Consider the following 20,205-nt stretch of genomic DNA (forward strand, 5'->3'; position numbering starts at 1 on the left):
AGTTGGAGTCTCACTCCGTTGCCCAGGCTAGAGTGCAGTGGCATGCTCACAGCCACCCCAGCGTCGACTTGCTGGTCTCTGGTGATGCTTCTGGCGCAGCCTTCCAAGTAGACAGTACTACAGGTGTGCGCTACCATGCCTGGCTAATTTTTAAAATTTATTTATTGTAGAGATAAGGTCTTGCCAAGTTGCCCGGGTTGGCCTCGAACCCACGGGCTCAGTCAATCCACTCGCCTTGGTTTCCCAAAGTGCTGGGATTACAGGCTGAGTCACGAAGCCCGGCCTGTACCACATTTTTTTATCCAGTCCTCTTTTGATGGACAGCACAGTTGGTTCTATGTTCTTGTTATTATGAAGAATCCTGCAGTAAACGTATATGTGCAGGCATCTTTTTCATAGAGTGATTTGAGTTCCTCTGGGCATATTCCCAGTAGGGGGATTGCAGGATTGTATAGAAGGTCAACTTTAAGATCTTCTAGGAATTGCCAAACTGTTTTCCACAGAGGCTGTACAGTTTACACTCCCACCAACAGTGTAGAAGTGCTCCCTTTTTTGCTGCATCCTCTCCAACATCTGTTGTTTTTTGAGTTATTGATGATGGCCATCCTGACTGGAGTTGGGAGGTATCTCAGTGTGGTGTTCTTTTCCCTTCCTTTCTTTCTTTCTTTGAATTGGAATCTCATTCTTTGTCACCCAGGCTGGAGTACAGTGGTGATCTTTCTGCCTTAGCCTTCCAAGTAGCTGGAACGACAGGGGCACACCACCATCAGTGTGGTTTTAATTTGCATTTCTTTAATGACTAATAAGGCTGAGCATTTTTTCATGTATCTGTTGCCTACTCATATGTCTTCTCTTGAGAAGTATCTCGTCATATCTTTTGCCCACTTTGTAATAGACTGGGTTTTTTAAATTAAATTAAATTAAATTTTTTTGAGTTGGAGTCTCACTCTGTCACCCAGACTAGAGTGCAATGGCCGCTCCCGGCCACCCCAGCCTCGACCTGCTGGGCTCCGGCGATCCTTCCGCCTCAGCCTTCCGAGTAGCTGGAACTACAGGCACGCGCTACCACGCCTGGCTAATTTTTTTGATTGATTGTAGAGATGAGGTCTCGCCAAGTTGCCCAGGCGGGTCTCGAACCCGCGGCTCAGGCAATCCACTCACCTCGGCCTCCCAAAGCACGGGATTACGGTCTGAGCCATCAAGCCCTGCCTGTTTTTTTCTTTTCAGCACATTTGAGTTCCTTGTAGATCCTAGGCGTTTGGTCTTAAGACTAGTACTTTCAACAGTTTTTCTTAATGTGGTAACTTTTTACGCTCTAAATATGATAGCATACTTCTATCACTCTTTATTTATTTATTTTTTACAGTTTATTAGCTTTATTTATTTATGGGGTGCGCATGACATTCTGATACATGCATACAATGTGTAATAATCAAATAGAAGTAATTGGGATATTCATCACCTCAAACATTCATCATTTCTTTGTCTTGGAACATTCCAAATCTTCTTTTCTGGCTATTTTGAAATAGACAATAAATTATATAGTTAGATATATATCTATCTAATGTATATATATGATATATATATCTAAGACATATAATATCTAAGAGATATAAATATTATCCATATGTATTATAATTATAGCTAGTTTTATACATACAGATAACTATAGTTACCCTATTGCTTTTCAAGCAGTAGAACTTATTTCTTCTATCTAACTGCATTTTTGTACCCATTAACCAACTTCTCTTCCCGTGCTCCTTCTCCCTACCCTTTCTAGCCTCTGGTAACCTCCATTCTATTATCTACTCCATGAGATTTACTTTTTTTTTTTTAGATTAGAAAATATAGTTTATTTAGAAAGTAAGTTGGAGAGAGAGAGAGAGAGAGAGAGAGAGAGAGAGAGAGAGGAGATTCACCTCCCCAAGGTAGGGAAGAGAGTCAAAACCAGGAAACATGGCCAGCCAATAGTTCAAAGAGCAAAGGCCACACCATAGCTTAGCAAGGCAATAGCGGCGATGGTCTGGCAATGGCTGAGACTTACTCTTTTAGTTACCACATATTAGTAAAAACATGCATATATCCTTATTCCTTGACTTACTCATTTGACACTTTTCTATTAGCTCTTGACTGTGAAAGATGAGGATTTACTTCCATTAGTTATCCAAGTTTCTGTCTCTCTGTTCCTTTTTATTTCCATTGTGTTGCTTGCCTTTGCAATTTTGACTGTCATATTTAAAGTTCTATTTGTTGTTTTACTAACTTAAGCTATTATATCTTGATGTTAGATGAGGATATTAGACCCACTCCCTCTCTCCCTTTGTATACTCTTCTGTTTTTATATTGTCAAGGTTGATGGTATTTATATTCTGCTTTGTGATTACATTTGAGTGTTGAGAATTTACTCAATGAAGGCACTCTGAAAGTTGAAAAGCAATAAATATTTACATACGTATAACTATTTGCATTTTATTTATTTCCAAGTAAAATAGTGTGCTAGGATTATATTTCATTCTCCAAGGGTGCAGTGCCCTGATTTCACCGTCACTTAAAGGAGACAATTCACAACATCCAAGCTAAATGGATTTTCCTTTCTTATACTTCTTCTCTTGTTTGAAATCATGCCATAGTTTACTTTGTGATATATTGGGGCATGCTTTTCTTATATAGTTTTATAACTTTCTTAGCGTTTCTAATTAATTCCTTCCCTTCTTTTTGAGAATAGAAAATGTTTTTGTTTGTTTTTATTTTCACCACTTTTCACTAATATATTTCTGCACTCATGGTATATAGCTTGGAATAATCCTATTTCCTTTTCTTCTTAGAATCCAGTGGCTTCTTGTTTTACGTTTAAACCACCTTCTTAGTAAACATTCCTCATAACTGCCATGCTGGCAACATTCTTACTGAACACCTCAGTAAGGTTTCATCATATTTTTTATATGCCATGATTTCCTTTCTCTTTACCCCTATTCTTTTCCTCAGAAAAAATTGAATGGTAGGTTATGTTCTGAGCCCTTTAATATATAAAAATACGTTTGTTTGTCATAGCCATCACTGGAAAATTGCATAGGTATAGTAGTCTAGGTTTACAATCATTTTCCTTCATAACTGAGATGTCAAGGTTGATCATGTTTATATTGTTTTGTAACTACATTTAATTATTGAGGATTTACTCAGTGAGTTAGCTCTGAAAGTTGAAAAGCAATAAGTAATATTTTTTTTTTTGAGTTGGAGTCTCACTCTGTCGCCCAGACTGGAGTGCATTGGCAGCTCCCGGCCACCACAGCCTCGACCTGCTGGGCTCCGGTGATCCTTCTGCCTCAGCCTTCCGAGTAGCCGGAATTACAGGCATGCACTACCACGCCCGGCTGATTTTTTTATTTTTTTATTGTAGAGATGAGGTCTTGCTGCCCAGGCAGATCTCGAACCCGCGGGCTCAGGCAATCCACTCACCTCAGCCTCCCAAAGGCGCGGGATTACAGGCTGAGCCACCGAGCCTGGCTAGTAATATTTATATATGTATAACTATTTGCATTTTGTTTATTACCAAGTAAAGTAGAGGATTAGGATTGCATTTCATTCTTCGTGGGTGCAAAGCCCTGACTTCTGTGTGCATTTTCATATGGTATTTAGTGTTGTTCATGAGACATGCAATTTCTGTCTGAGTATCATGTTTTGTTTTGCATTATGGACATTTCAGGGCCTTCTCCTTTCTCTTAGTATTTTGAAATGTTATAGTAATATGTTTAGAGGATTTTTAATTTTTTTACTTTAATGTAGAAAATACTATTTATCAAAGGATGAACAATAAAAACATGCTCATATTAAACTTATTTGTAGATTAGAAAAATTTAACAGTAACTGCAGCAGTTATTTAAAATTAAACCAACAGGATTTTTTATTTTTTAATTACTTCTTGCATCTCTGTATACTTGTAACATTTCCTGGATTAAATTCTCTTATCTTTTATGTCTCAGCTCTTCAATTTCATATTCTGGGAAATTTTCTTGACATTATTTTCCAAACTTTTATTACTTCTGAAAATATTACAAAATTATGTTTACTTTCTAAGAGTTCTTTCTTGTTCTTATGGTTTCTATTTTATAGTGTTCTTGTTTAATGAATGAAATATATTCTTTCTTTAAACGACTTTACTGAGGTACAGTTTACTTATAAAATTCACCAAACATCATGTACAATTCAATAATTTTTAGTAAATTTAGAGTTGTTGCAATCCAGTTCTAGAATTTTGCCGTCACCTCAAAAGATTCTTTGTGCCCATCTGCAGTCAATCACGACTCTCATCCTTATCCTGAGTCAACAACTGATCTGCTTTCTGTCCTACTGGTTTGCATTTTCTGGATGCTTCATATAAAGAAATTGTACAATATGTAGTCTTCTGCATCAGCTTTCTTCCACTAGCCTATTCACTAGCATGTTGTAGCAAATATTAGTAGTTGATTCATTTTTATTGCTGAATAGTATTCCATTGTATGGATATACTACATTTTGTTTATTTGTTCATCAGTTGATGGGTCTTTGGGTTGTTTCCAGAGTTTGACTGTTATTAATAATGCTGTATGAACAATTGGAATGAGTAGACATAGATTTTCATCTATCTTGAGTATCTATCCCAAATTATAATTGCTGGGTCATATGGAAAGTTGATACTTAACATTTTTGATAAATTTGATAAGTTTGATACTGTCTTTCAAAGCCACTTCCTGTTTTTTAACTTCTCACCAGCAATGTTTGCAGGTACTTGTTTCTTCACATTTTTTGTATTTTTGATTATAGTCATGTAGTTTCCTCATAGTTGATAATGTTGAACATATGTTCAGGTGCTTATTAGCTATTCAAATATATTTTTTGCCGCAGTATCTGTTCAAATCTTCTGCTCATTTTTTTTTTTTTTTTGAGTTGAAGTCTCACTCTGTCACCCAAGCTGGAGTGCAGTGGCACACTCATGGTCACCCCAGCTTTGACCTGCTGGGCTCCCACAATCCTTCCACCTCAGCCTTCCAAGTAGCTGGAACTACAGGCATGCGCTACCTTGCCCGGCTAAATATTTTGATTTATTGTAGAGATGAGGTCTCACCAAATTTCCCAGGCTGGTCTTGAACCAGCAGGCTCAGGCAATCCACTTGCCTCAGCCTCCCAAAGTGCTGGGATTACTGCTGAGCCACCGAGCCCGGGCTTGCTCATTTTTAATGATATTATTTACTTTCTTATTATAGAGTTGTAAGAGTTCACTACATATACTGAATACAAATCTTATATCAAATACATGATTTGCAAATATTTTCTCCTAGTCTTTAGCTTGTCTGTTCATTTTTTAAGTGAAGCGAACATTTTAATAGTTTTGATGAAGTTCAAATTATTATCTTTTTCCTAAGGATTATACGTTTAGTGTTGGATTCAATAATTCTTTGCCTAACCAAGGTTATAAAGATTAGTTTTCAGCCAGGCATGGTGGCTCATACCCATAATCCCAGCACTTTGGGAGGCCAAAGTGAGAGGATTGCCTGAGCTTAGGTGTTTGAGACTAGCTTGGGCAACATGGTGAGATCTTGTCTCTAAAATAAAAATGAAATTAGTCAGGCATGGTGGCACAGACCTGTAGTTAGAGCAACTTGGAAGGTTGAGGCAGAAGGATCACCTGAACCCAGGAAGTCAAGACTGCAGTAGCCATGATTGTGTCACTGTACTTCTGCCTGGGTGGCAGAGTGAGACTCTGGCTCAAAAAAAACGAAAAAAAAAAGAAAATTACTCCATGTATAATTATTCCATGTTTTATTCTAAAAGTTTTTTTTTTTTAAATTTTAGCTCTTAAACTTAGATCTAGGTTCCATTTTGTGTTTATCTGTATATATCATATAAGGTATGGGGATATCAAATTGACCCCGTGCCATTTGTTGAAAAGACTATCTTTTCTCCTGATACATTCCCTTGAAATCTTTGTCAAAAAGCAATTAACAATCAAAGTAAGCATTTATGTCTGGATTGGACTCACAATTCTGTTTCATTGATCTTTATCCCTCTCTGTATGCCAGTACCATACTGTCTTGATTTCTGTAGCTTTATAGAAATGTTTGAAAAAGAGGGATATGCTCTCTGTTTTGTTCTTTATAATTTTTTTGGTCACTATTTGGGTCCTTTGTATGTGTATATCAATTTTAAGATCTGCTACTCAAAAAGCCTGCTGTGATTTTGGTAGGGATTGTGTTGCATCTATAGATTTATTTTCAAGAATTGCCAGGTTGAAATTTTTTTTTTTGAGTTGGAGTCTCACTCTGTCGCCCAGACTGGAGTGCAGTGGCCGCTCCCGGCCACCGCAGCCTCGACTTGCTGGACTCCGACAAATCTTCCACCTCAGCCTTCAGAGTAGCCGGAATTACAGGCATGTGCTACCACGCCCGGTTGATTTTTTGATTTATTGTAGAGATGAGGTCTTGCGGCCCAGGCGGGTCTCGAACCTGCGGGCTCAGGCAATCCACTCACCTCAGCCTCCCAAAGCGCGGGATTACAGGCTGAGCCACCGAGCCCGGCTTGAATTTTTTTTCAAATATTTATTTCTGATCCTTTATCTCTCTGCTCTCCTTCTGAAACTCTTTTGATGTGTACATTACTGTAATGTTGTTTCAACAACTCTCTATGGAGATGCTGTTTATTTTCTTCGCTGTGTTTTTTTTCCTAGATTGAATAATATCTATTGGTCTATCTTTAAGATTATGGATTCCTTCTTGTGACATCTTAAATATGCTATGATCCTCTCTAGTGACTTTATTTTTCAGTTACCGTATTTTCTAATTCCAGAATTTCTATTTGGTTTTTCTTTTCTCATTTTTGTATATCTTGAGATTATCCATTTGATAAAGCAGTGCTACTACATTTTCCTTTAATTATTTAAATATGATTCATTTAGTTCTTTGAGAATAATTATATTGCCTGTGTTGTCTGCTAAATATAATAGCTGAGTCCCTCTGAGACAGTTTGTATTGCCTTTAAAAAAAAAAAGAATGGATTATGATTTCTTGTTTCTTTGCATATCATAGTTTTATTGTTATTGTTGAAAACTGGACATTTTAGCTAACATATTATAGCAACTCTGAATTCTGATTCTCATTCTCTCCTTCCCTTGGGGATATTGCTTCTTTTTGCTTGCTTATTGGTTTAGAAACATTCCTGGAATAAATTTCTAAATGTCTTTTCTGCAGTGCACAGATAAAGACACGTTTGCTGACTTAAAAATTCTTTTTATTCCTAGGAATTGTCTTTTTATCAGCATACCTATAGATCTTGCAACACCTTGACCCAGTAAAACTTCCATCCTCTGCTTACTGGTTTCAGAAAGCCATTCATAGTCAAGGCAGTTTACCTCGTCTGCCCCTTTTGAAATCTATAGCATCTCCTCTGGGTGTGAGCTTAATCTCACATCCAGCCAATAGCTGTGTGCCAATAGCTATGGCTTTCTTTAGTCTCTCCTGCCCTTATACACATCTTTACAGGTGCAAGTAACTTTCGAATTTTCCAGTCATATATGGCAATGAATCAAAATAATTGATAGCTATATCACTCATGCTAAATTATTGACCAGTCTGATACTCGTTGCTCACCTCAACCAGACCCTCAAACTCTGGCTATGTGCACTGTTGGCCTTCCCCATCCATTGCCGCTAATATAGTCATTGTTCCAACAATGCTCTTGGCTGTAAGGGTTTTCCAACTTCACTCCAGGTGAAGTGAATGTCTTCTGACAGCAAAGCTGATGGTTTTCACAGCTATCCACTCCCTGGTAGAACTTTGATAGTGAGCAGTCAAGAACGCCAGACTCTTACTGTTATTACAAGGGGTTCAGTATTTCAGGTCCTGAAATGGCCATTTTTTGGCAATTTTGTCCAACTTTGTGACGTTTTTGGGAGGGATAGGGTTAGCCAAGGTCCTTACTCTGCCACATCAGAAGTCCTACCCTCAATCTATTCTTAAATATCAATAAGAATATTATTATTATTATTATTGAGTCATCAGAGTCTCACTCTGTGGCCCAGGCTGGAGTGTGGTGGCTTGCTCATGGCCACCCTAGAGTTGACCTGCTGGGCTCAGGCAATCCTTCCGCCTCAGCCTTCCAAGTAGCCGGAACTGCAGGTGTGCTACCACACCCAGCTATTTTTTGATATATTGTGGAGACGAGGTCTCACCGAGTTACCCAGGCTGGTCTCGAACACCGGGGCTCAGGCAATCCTCTTGCCTCGGCTTCCCAAAGTGCTGGGATTATAAGCTTGAGCCACTGCGCCTAGTCAAGAATATTATTTAAATATTTAAAAATATTTTCTCCTGCTTCTTCAGTTAGATAACTGAAATATGGGACCATATTTTGTTGGCCTATCATTTTTTCTATCTTTTTGGTTATCTTTTATTACCTATACATGTTAATGTAGTGGAAACTTAGCTTTTCTCTTCTTCTCTTTCTTTCTGTCTTTAATTTTTATAACAGTGTTACTTGCCTTTTCCCTCTCCTGCATCCTCTCACTTTATTTTACCCTTAATAGGGCATGAGGTCTTCATTGTCTCCTTGCCTTCCCCTCCCCATTGTGGAGAGACTTCCACCTCGCCTTTAGTTCCCCTTCTAATTAAAGGCCAAGCCAGGGATCCAGAGGCAGAGAATGAAGGATCCAGTGGAGTACTTTGTTCTGACAGCCACTTGGCTTCTAGTTCCTCCAACAGAGGGAGATTGATCTCCACGGAGGAATCTGGTTTAAGAGGAACACTTGTTTTTAATGCACAAAACCACCAGCCAAACCTCCAACACATCCCTAGACTGTTGACCAGAGCTCAAATATCTTATGACTAATTGAATGAATCCAACTTAAATGTCAGCCTTATTATCAATAGGTAAGTATTATTCTCAATGGAGCTATATAGTGTACTATGATCATATTTCTTTTTTCATGGGCTAATCATTTGCTTTTTCTGGGCTAATCATTGCCTCACTTTGGGTCTGCTCGGATATCCAAATACTGTCATTAATTCATGTCTGGGCTCTCGGCTAGGAGTTTAACACTCCTCTCAAAATATTCAGACATACAATGTGATCTTTCAGTTCCGTTTTCTTAGAGACATCTATACTTGAGCCCTTAGACTTCTTGCACCAATGTGCACACATTGTTGTCTGGGGCTCTTGCATATATGTTTTTGTTATGGTCCGAGTGAATGCTCGGCTGCCAATAAATCTGGCAATAAATCGAGAGTCAGAAAGACTGGTAGAAAGTTTATTTCTGAATTCAAATCCAGGGAGCAGAGCAACCCCCTTGGGTCCTCTCCTATTGTGGGAGTTTTCTGTCCTCTCAATAATCCTTTTTTCAACAAAAAACAAGAAAAAAAACAAATCCAGGGAGCAGAGCTGAACTCGAGGCCTTTCTATAGTGGTTCTGCTCACCCTTCAGGCTTTACAGTCTACTTTTATAAATCCAGAATTGTTAGTACCTATACATTAGCCATGTGACCAGCAGAGCATTGTGTAGAACTTAAGTTGCAACCACATTTTATTGATACTGACATTTTACGGTCCAGACTTTCTGATGCCAGGTACCAGAGGTATCTCGTAGCTTTTATCAGTAAAGCCTGGCAGAAGCATTAATCAAACTTGCCATCAAGTAAAAGGAGTTTATAAGGCCTGAGACATCACGCATTATGCACAAGTTATACAAATCACAAAATGTATGATTACATTGATATGAAAATTATATAAACCTGCGACTACCAAGAAAAGGGAGTAAATGGGAATTTACATCTTTTAGTTGATTGGGCATAGTCCACAGGGAAGTCAAAGATCCCCAGAAACTGCTTACTGGGAGCACATAGGAGATAAGAGGAAGCCCACCTTTTATTAGCTCTCAGGAATATTGTTCAGAAGTTCTTGAACCCTTGCCGTGCCCTTCTCTAGGGGCTGTGGCAATATGGACAGACATTAGCGGGTCTCTATCATTTGCTATGGTTCTCATATGAAGAACCTACCTTGTTTCTTGCAGTTGATTGACAGTCTTCTGATCATGGCTGATAAATGGCCCATGGAAGATACACTTTTGAGACATTCCATGTCTGAAATATCTTTATAATATGCTAACACTTGACTGACTTGAGAGATTGGTTGGGTACAGTACTTTAGAAATCAATTTCCTCCAAAATTCCAAGGTATGTCCTCTTTGTCTTTTAGCTTCCAAAGTTACCTCTGAGAAGTCCTATGCCATTCTCGTCATTATTAGTGACAATCTTTGTATGTGACCTCTTTTCCCCACTATATAGTCTAGCAATTCATCAGTTCTTGGTGATGTTTCATTCTGTGTGCTGAGTATTCAATAAATTATTCCTCTAGTAATTCTCTTCCATGTGTTTGTTTTCCATTTTTCTTACTGGACTACTACTATTTGAATGTTACATGATTTGGACTTATTCTCTAAATTTTTAATATTTTTTCTCCTAATTTTTATTTATTTGCTTTTTTGTTCTACTTTCTGGGAAAATTCCTTTTCAGGAAATCACTATATTTTAAACCTTCTATTAATTTTTTTCTGATACCATATGAGGGGGGACCCCCCAAAACTGGAGTTATCTTTTGGAGGGCATACCCCTTGAAGTACAGGATTTCCCCTCTAGGTAAGTGCTCAAGGAACTCATCACTATCAGTGCACCAGCTAGCATTGTTGTGAGAGGCTGCATTGTGGAAGAAATATCTCAAGTTTTGGCAAAAAAGTGACTGATTCTTCCATCACAACAATGCACCTGCCTACATCACGCTAAACGTTCAGCAGTGTTTGACCAAAAATGGCATGATTCCTTATTCACGTGATCTCACCCCAAATGACTTTATTTTGTTTCCCTGGATGGAAAAAGTACTCAGAAAAAAACACTGGCCGGGTACAGTGGCTCAGCCTGTAACCCCAGCACTTTGGGAGGCCAAAGCAAGTAGATTACCTGAGCCCATGGGTTTGAGACCAGCCTGGGCAACTTGGTGAGGCCTCGTCTCTACAGTAAATCACAAAAAACTAGCCAGACGTGGTGGCGTGCATCTGTAGTTCCAGCTACTTGGAAGGCTGAGGTGGAAGGATCACCTGAGCCCAGCAGGTCAAGGCTGCGGTGACTGGGTGCATGCCACTGCACTCCAGCCTGGGCGACAGAGTGAGACTCCAACTCAAAAAGAAGAAAGAAAGAAAGAAAGAAAAATATTTTGCCATTGTGGAAGAGGTAAAACAAAAAAATAGCAGAAGCACTAAAAGGAATCAAAATTGAAGAGTTCAAAAACTGTTTTGAGCAGGCGAAAAAGTGTCTCAACAGGTGTACTGCATCTCATGGAGAGTACTTTTAAGGTGACTGAAATTTAAACATAAAAGAATAAATACACAATTTTTAATAAATAAATTCCAGTTTGGGGGGTCCCCCCTCTATATTGTTTTGGGTTACCTGTGTCCTTTAATTCATTAAAGTCCTTACTTCCAAGACTTTACAGTGTGACTTTGTTTGGAAGCAGAGTATTTATACATAAAATCAAGTTAAGATGAGCTAGTAGGGTAGGCCCTAGTCCAATGTGACTAGTGTCCTTAATAAGAAGACAGGCACATAGGGAGACCACATAAGGACAGAGGCAGAGATTGAAGTGACGTCTGTAAGCCAATGAATGCAAGGATTGATGCCCACCACTAGAGGCTAGAAAGAAGCAAGGAAGGATTTTACTCAAAGTGTCAGAGGGAGCGGCCCTGCTGACACCTTGATTTCTTAATTCTAGCTTTCAAACTATCAGAGAATACATTTCTATTGCTTCAAGCCACCAATTTACTGTAACTGGTTACGGCAGCCCTAGGAAACTAACACATAGGTTTAATGACAAAGATCTCTTTTCTAAGTTTCCTTCTTTGCTTTATTTACATTATTATGCTTCCTCACTGTTATTTTCTTTCTTTCTTCTCAACTTGTTTGTTTGGCCTCTGTCTTCCATGTTTACAGCAATCTACAAATGTCTGGTACTCTTTTATTTCAAGACTATGATACTAAAACACTGGCTAGAAGCTCTTCGCATATGAGCAGGGCTCACTGAAAACAATGGGCCGAAAGACTCCCCGGGGGACCATAGCGCCAAGTATTTGAAGTATCAATTGTTGGTAGATCTTTTTTCTTTTCTTGTCTTTTCTTTCACTACCTTTAGTGGGTACAATAGTTGTTGGTTACATGAATGCTTTGCATAGTGGCAAGTAAGTCTGGGTTTTAAGTGTGTCCACCAGCCCAATCTGTGCACATTGTAACTTATAGGTGATTTTTCATCCCTCAACTTCTTTCCCACCCTTTCCTTTCTGAGTCTTCAATGTCTGTTATACCTTTCTACATGCATTTGCAGTTCCTTAGTTTAGCTCCCACTTACAAGTGACAGCATGTGGTCCTTGGTTTTTCCATGCTTTATTCGCTCATTTAGGGTGATGTTCTCCAATTTTATCCAAGTTGCTGCAAAAGACATTATTTCATTCTTTTTTACACCTGAATAGTATTCTATCACACACACACAGGTGTGTGTGTGTGTGTCTGTGTGTGTGTGTGTGCGTGTGTGCGTGCGATGGAATACTCAACAGAATGCATAAGCAACCTATAGAATGGGAGAAGACATTCACAGACTATATGTTATATTATATATATTATATATGTGTATATATAATTATATATGTATATATTATATATAATATAATAATATATGTATATATATTTTTTATCATCCATTCATCAGTCGATGAGCATTTAGGTTGATTACACGTGTTTGCAATTGTGAATTGTGTTGCAGTAAACATAAATGCAAGTGTCTTTTTTTGTATAATGACCTCTGTTCCTTTGGGTAGATACCTAGTAGTGGGATTGCTGGGTTGAATGGTAGATCTACTCTTAGTTCTTTGAAAAATCTCCATAGTAGTTTTCATAAAAGTTGTACTAATTTGCACTTCCACCAATAGTGTATAAGTGTTCTTTTTTCAATACATCTGCACCAACATCTATTTTTAAATTATTTTTTAATAATGGCCATTCTGACTGGTATAAAGTAGTATCTCATTGTGGTTTTAATTTACGTTTTCCTGATATTCAGTGATGTTGAGTGTTTTTCATGTTTGTTGGCCACGTGTGTCTCTTCTTTTGAGAGCTATCTGTTCATGTAATTTCCTCACTTTTTAATGGGGTTAATTGCTTTTTTCCCCTAATTTGTTTGAGTTCTTTGTAGAATCTGGATATTAGTCCATTGCCAGATATATAGTCTGTGAATGTCTTCTCTCATTCTATAGGTTGCTTATGCATTCTGTTGAATATTTATTTTGCTGTGCAGCAGATTTTTTAGTTTAATTAAGTCCTGCTTATTTATTTTTGTTTTTGTTGCACTTACTTTAGTGTTTTAGTCATACATTCTTTGCTTAGGCCAATATCCAGAAGACATTTTCCTAGGTTTTCCACTAGGATTTTTATGACCTTTAATTTAAGTCTTTATGGTCTTTAAGTCTTTAATCCATTTTGAGCTAATTTTTGTATTTGGTGAGAGATAGGGACCAAGTTTCATTTTCTGCATGGAATTATTCAATTTTCCCAACATTACTTTTTGAATAGGGTGTCCTTTCTCCAGTGTTTGTTCTTGTCTGCTTTGTTGATTGTAGGTATTTGGGTTTATTGATTCTCTGTTCCATTCTATTGGTCTGTGTGTCTGCTCTTGTACCAGTACCATGCTGTTTTGATTACTATAGCTTTGTAGTATAAGTTGAAGTCAGGTAATGTGATGTTGCTTTTGCTTGGGGTTACTTTGACTATCACTCTTTTTTGTTTCCATATGAATTTTATAATTGTTTTTTCTAATTCTGTGATTAATGACATGGGTAGCTTGATAGGGATTACATTGAATCTATAGATTACTTTGAATGATTTGGTCATTTTAGCAATGTTGATTCTTCCAATTCATGAGGGTGTAAAGTTTTTCTATTTGTTTGTGTCTTCTACAATTTCTTTCATCAGAATTTTATAGTTCTCCTTTTAGAGATCTTTCATCTCATCTCAGTACATTTTTTCCTAGGTATTTTAGCTTTTTGACTGCTGTTGTAGATGGAATTAAGTTCTTGATTTGATTCTCAGTTTGGTCACTATTGGTGTATAGCAGAGCTACTGATTTGTGCGTGTTGATTTTCCATTCCAAGACTTTACTGAATTCACATATCAAGTCCAGGAGCCTTTAGGATTCTCTAGGTATAAGATCATATTGTCAGTATACAGAGATAGTTTGATTTCTTCATTTCTAATTTGCATATCCTTTATTTCTTTCTCTTGCCTGATTGCTCTGGCTAGGACTTCCAGTATTATTGTGAATAGAAGGAGTGAAAGTTCTCATCCTTGCCTTGTTCTAGTTCTGAGGGGAAATGTGTTAACTTTTCTCTGTTTAGGGTGACATTGACTGAGGGTTTGTTATATATAGTTTTTATTATTTTGAGGAATGTCCTTTCTATGCCTATTTTGCTGAAGTTTTTTTAAGCATGAAGGAATTCTAGATTTTATCAAATGCTTTTTCTGCATCTATTGAAATAATCATATAATTTTTGTTTCTATTTATGTGGTGGATCATATGTATTGACTTGTGTATGTTGAACTATCCCTGCATCTCTGGAATATAACCCAGTTGATTGTATGAATTATATTTTTCTATGTTGAATTTGGTTTACTAGCATTTTGTTGAGGATTTTTGCATCTATGTTCATTAGGGATATTGGTCTGTAGTTTTTTTTGTTGTTGTTGTGTCTTTTTCTGGTTTTGGTATTAGGATGATATTGACTCAGTAGAATGAGTTAGGGAGAATTCTTTCCTTTCCAATGTTATGAAATAGGTTTAGTGAAATCGGTACCAGTTCCTCTTTGAAAGTCTTGTAGACGTCAGTTGTGAATTCATCAGGCCTTGGAACTTTTTTTTATAGGGGAACAGCAAATTATGGATTCATTCTCACTACTTGTTATTTGTCTGCTTAGGGTTTCTATTTCTTCCTTGTTGAAGGTTGGAGGGTTGTATGTTTCCAAAAATTTTTCTATTTATTCTAGATTGTCTAGTTTGTTTGCATGGAGGGGGGCGTTCATGATAATCTTGGGTGGTCTTTTCTATTTCCATGGTATCAGTTATAATATCTCCATTTTCATTTCTGAATGCTAATTTGAATATTTTCCTTTTTTCTTGTTTAATTTAGCTAGCTGTTTATCAATTTTGCTTAACTTTTCAAAGAACTAACTTTTTGTTACATTGATCCCTTGTTTGTTTGTTTGTTTGTTTTGTTTCAATTTCATTTAGTTCTACTCTGATTTTTATTTCTTTTCTTCTACTAGGTTTGGGTTTGGTTTGTATTTTTCTAGTTCCTTTAGGTGTCATGTAAGAGTGTCAATATGTGATCTTTCAGTCTTTTTAATGTAGGTCTTAAGTGCTATAAATTTTCCTCTGAACATCATTTTGTCTATACCCCAAAGGTTTTGATAACTTGTATCATTGTTGTTAATTATTTCAAGGAATTTATTTTTAATTTCCATGTTGATTTCATTGTTGAGTCAAAGATCATTTGAGGCAGATTGTTTCATTTCCATGTATTTGGTTTTGAGAGCTTTTCTTGGAGTTACTTTCTAGTTTTATTTTACTGTGGTCAGAGAAGGTTCTTGATATAATTTTGACATTTTTTAATTTATTGAGACATGATTTATGGCCTATAGTATGATCTGTCTTGGAGAATGTTCCATGCGCTGATGAGAAAAATGTATATTCTGTAGTTTTGGGGTAGAATGTTCTGTAGGTGTCTGTTAGTTTCGTTTGTTCAAGGGTCTAGTTTAACTCCAGTATTTGTAAACTTTCTGCCTTGATGATCTATCTATTGCTGTCAATGGAGTGAGTGCTGAACTCTCTCACTATTATTGTATTGCTATCTGTCTCTTTCTTAGTAGAATTTGTTTTATAAAGCTGGGAGCTGTGGTGTTAGGTGTATATATATTTAAACTTGTTTTATATTCTTGTTAGGTTGATTCCTTTATCATCAAATAATAATGTTACTTGTCTTTTTTCACTGTTGTTAATTTGAAGTCTGCTTTATCTGATATGAAGATGGCTACACCTGCTCATTTTTTTTTTCCATTTGCATAGAATATTTTTTCATCCCTTTATCTTGCATCTATAGAACTCTTTGTGTGTTAAGTGGGTCTCCTGAAGGCAGCAGATCTTTGGATTGTGGTTTTTAAAAAATCTATTCTGCCAATTTACATATTTTAAGTGGGGCACTGAGACCATTTACCTTCAGGGTAAATAGTGATATGTAGGGTACTATTCCACTCATCATATTTGCTGTCACCTGGTTCTTTTTTTTTTGTATTGTGCTGGTGTTCTATAAGCCCTGTGAGATTTATGTTTCCAAGTGTTTTTCTACTGGTATATTTCAAACTTTTATTTTAACATTTAGAACTACTTTGAATATTTCTTGCAGAGCTGGTCTAAAGATTGCAAATTCCCTCAGCATTTGCTTGCCTCAGAAAGACTTTATTTCTCCTCATTTATGAAACTTAGTTTTGTGGGAAACAAAATCTTTGGCTGAGTGTTATTCTGTTTCAGGAGACTGAAGATAAGGCTCCAAATACCTTCTGGTATGTAGGGTTTCTCTGAGATGTCTGCTGTTGATCTGATAGGTCTAACTTTGCAAATTATTTGATGCTTTTGTCTCACTGCTCTTTTAATTCTTTCTTAACTTTGCATAAACTGATAACTATATGCCCTGGAGATGACCTTTTTTGCAATGAATCTTCCAGGAGTTCTCTGGGTTTCTTGTATTTGGATGTTTAAATCTCTGGAAAGACTAGGGAAGTTTTCCTCAATTAATCACTCTGATGGGTTTGCCAAATCTGTTGCTTTCTCCTTTTCTTCAGGAGCACCCATGGATCTCAGATTTGGTTGTTTTACATAATCCCATAGTTCTTGGAAACTTTGTTTCATTCTCTTGATTCTTTTTTCTTTATTGTTATCTGACAGGATTAATTTGAAAGCCTTGTCTTCAAGTTTTTAGGTCCTATCTTCTACTTGTTCTAGTTTACTATTAAAACTTTCCATTATTTATTTATTTTGTCTTAAAATTTTTTTTTTAAAAGATGTGAAGTACAATTCAGGGTTAGGTATGCAGAGGTTGATTATGCAGGTGCCCTTGTTGATGAGATATGCTCTTTCCTCCCCTAGAAGTTTTCCTCAACTGCCAATCTCACCTCCTCTTCCCTGGCAGTTTCCCAATACTGTCAATCCCTTTCTTACAGTATTATGATAATTGTTCAGGGTCTGTTTAGGAGTGAGAACATATGGTACTCTGTTCTTTGCTTCTGTGATAGATCACTGAGTATGATCAACTCTAAATCAATTCAAGTTGCTGTGAAGTCTGTATATTTGTCCTTCTTTATGGCTGCATAATATTTCATTGTGTATATGTAGCCCATTTTAAAAAATCCAATCCAGCTTCGATGGGCAGCATGGTTGGTTCCATGTTTTTTGCTATTTCCACTGCATTTTGTACTTCCCCAGGTGAGTCTTTCGTTTTCACAAGTTCAACTAGTTTTTTTTAAGTGTCTCTCTTGGAAGAATTTTTCATTCATATCCTGAATAGTTTTAAAAAATTTCTTTAGTTGGTTTTTAACATTCTCCTGGATCTCATTGAACAGTTTTATAATCACCCTTTTTAATTCCATCTCTGGAACTTCAAAGATTTCATTATGGTTAAGTCCACTGCTGAAGGGTCAGTGTGGTTTTTCAGGGGTATTGAAAAATTCTGTTTTTTTCATATTGCCAGAATTATTTTTCTTGTTCCTTCCTATTTGGGTAGACTATTTTTTTCTTATCTGAGATTGGCAGGGACCTGACATAGATACTGTAGTGCTTCCTCGGTTATATATAGTCTTGGTATGGTGAGTCCCTCAAGTGCCAGCTGTGGCAGTGCTGTGCTGGGTACCTGCAGAGACTCAAGACATTCTGAGTGGTTGGGGTGGCTTGAGAGTAGTGGTGTTACCTGGGTTCTGGGGTCAGACCTTACCAAAAGCTGATGTATTTTTTCATATGTAATGGGCTATGCCAGTTGACCCTTGGCCAGGAGGTGGCTCTTGTAGGAGACAACCAGCTGTGATGATGGCTATGGGTCTGTGCTGCTAACTGACCTAGGTGATGGACATGGCTTTTTTTGTTTTTGAGCTGGAGTCTCACTCTGTTGCCCAGGCTGGAGTGCCATGTCACACTCATGGCCACCCCAGCATCAATCTGCTGGGCTCTGGTGATTCTTCTGCCTCAGCCTTCCAAGTAGCTGGAACTACAGGCAGGAGCTACCACACCTGGCTAATTTTTCTGATTTATTGTAGTGATGAGGTCTCACCAAAGTTGCCCTGGCTGGTCTTGAACCCATGGGTTCAGGCAATCCACTCACCTTGGCCTCGCAAAGTGCTGGGATGACAGACTGAGCCACTGAGCTTGGCTGCACATGACTGTTTGAACTACCAAAGTTCTCTGATCGTTTTGAGTTTTTGAGGAGGGCATAGAGGGTGGGATGTGGTCAAGCTCCCCACCTGTGTGCATGATTGGCTACCTCAGTGGAGTTTGGGAAGGAGTCTTGGCCACTGGGATCATGTTGCTGTGTTGTGTAGGCTACACAAAAGAGTATACCTGGGGAGTGAAATGTTGCTGGGGCAGTGAGTCCCACCCTCCTATCTTAGCCTCAGGCCATCTGCATTCAGAATGCAAAAGTGTGGCTGTCCCCAGGTCTTCTCATGGGAGTCTGCCCCAGCCTGGAATTTTCTGCTGCAGTGGAATTTGGTCTTGGGGCAATTAAAGTGGCAGATCTTCTTGTTTCCTCCCAGGTTGACTAGAAAGCAACTGTCAGCAAGGGTTGAGTTCCTGGGTAATGGCAACTGGATCCACTCAAGGCTTTTTTTCCCCCTTCACTGCTCCATGTGGGTTTTGGCAGAACATACTATGGGTAAGGCAGTTTCCTGCGAGGGGCTGGAGTCCAGCAAGTTTCAGGGGAATTTCAAAGTCTGTGACAGGAGCACAGAATTCCTGAATTTCCCTCACTTACGTCCCCCACTGCATCTGGCTGCTCATGCATTGTGCAGTGATTCAGGTGAGTCTGCCTGGTTCCAATCCAGGCTGATTGATGTTTCTCTTCTTTGTATTTGTGGATCTTGTTTCTTTCCTGGGAGTCATGAGGTGTGCTGCTGGTCTCATTCCTCTCAGTGCTGAGGCACTCTCTATTTTGGTTCACTCTCTGGGAGAAGCTCACTTTAGCTGCTTCTTGCTGGCATATTAATGCTCTCTCTCCCTGGTAGATCTCTTTTCTTGGTCAATTTCACCGGAAAGAAGTTCTCTAACTTCCTGCCTGTGAGTGAAGCTGGGGATAAGGGAGCTGAGGTTCTCCCTGTTCAGTATTTTCGCTTTAATGTCCTCAAGGTTAATGCACTTCTGGTTTAGTTTATCTTAGCATAAACCTCCAGTCTCCTTTCAGACTGGGGAAGGGTAGTTATCCAACTGAAGGGGAGAAAAGAGGGGATATAGAGGTCTAACTCCTTCTGATAGATTTTCAACCAATTCTCTGTTGTTAACTTCTCTGTGCCCTGTTTTCAGAGTTGACTGGTGCTTCTACTTCCCCTGTATCTGGGATTCTGCAAAATGACTCAGTTCTGGCCTTCCACTAGGATTTCTCCAGTGCTGTTTTAGATTTAAAACTTTTCTAGGCCGGGCTCGGTGGCTCAGCCTATAATCCCAGCACTTTGGGAGGCCGAGGCGAGTGGATTGTCTGAGCCTATGGGTTCGAGACCAGTCTGGGCAACTTGGTGAGACTTTGTCTCTACGATAAATTTTAAAAAATTAGCTGGGCATGGTAGCACATGCCTGTAGTTCCAGCTACTTGGAAGGCTGAGGTGGAAGGATTGCCAGAGCCCAGTAAGTTGATGTTGGAGTGGGTGACTGTGAGCATGTGTGCCATGGCACTCCAGTCTGGGTAACAAAGTGAGACTCCAACAAAAAAACAAACAAGCCGGGCTCGGTCAGCCTGTAATCCCGCGCCTTTGGGAGACTGAGGTGAGTGGATTGTCTGAGCCCTGGGGTTCGAGACCTGCCTGGGCAACGAGACCTCATCTCTACAATAAATCAAAAAATCAGC

The sequence above is a fragment of the Carlito syrichta genome, unplaced genomic scaffold (genome assembly GCF_000164805.1).
Source record: "Carlito syrichta isolate Samal-C Ts95f unplaced genomic scaffold, Tarsius_syrichta-2.0.1 Scaffold301633, whole genome shotgun sequence".
NCBI lineage: Eukaryota > Metazoa > Chordata > Mammalia > Primates > Tarsiidae > Carlito > Carlito syrichta.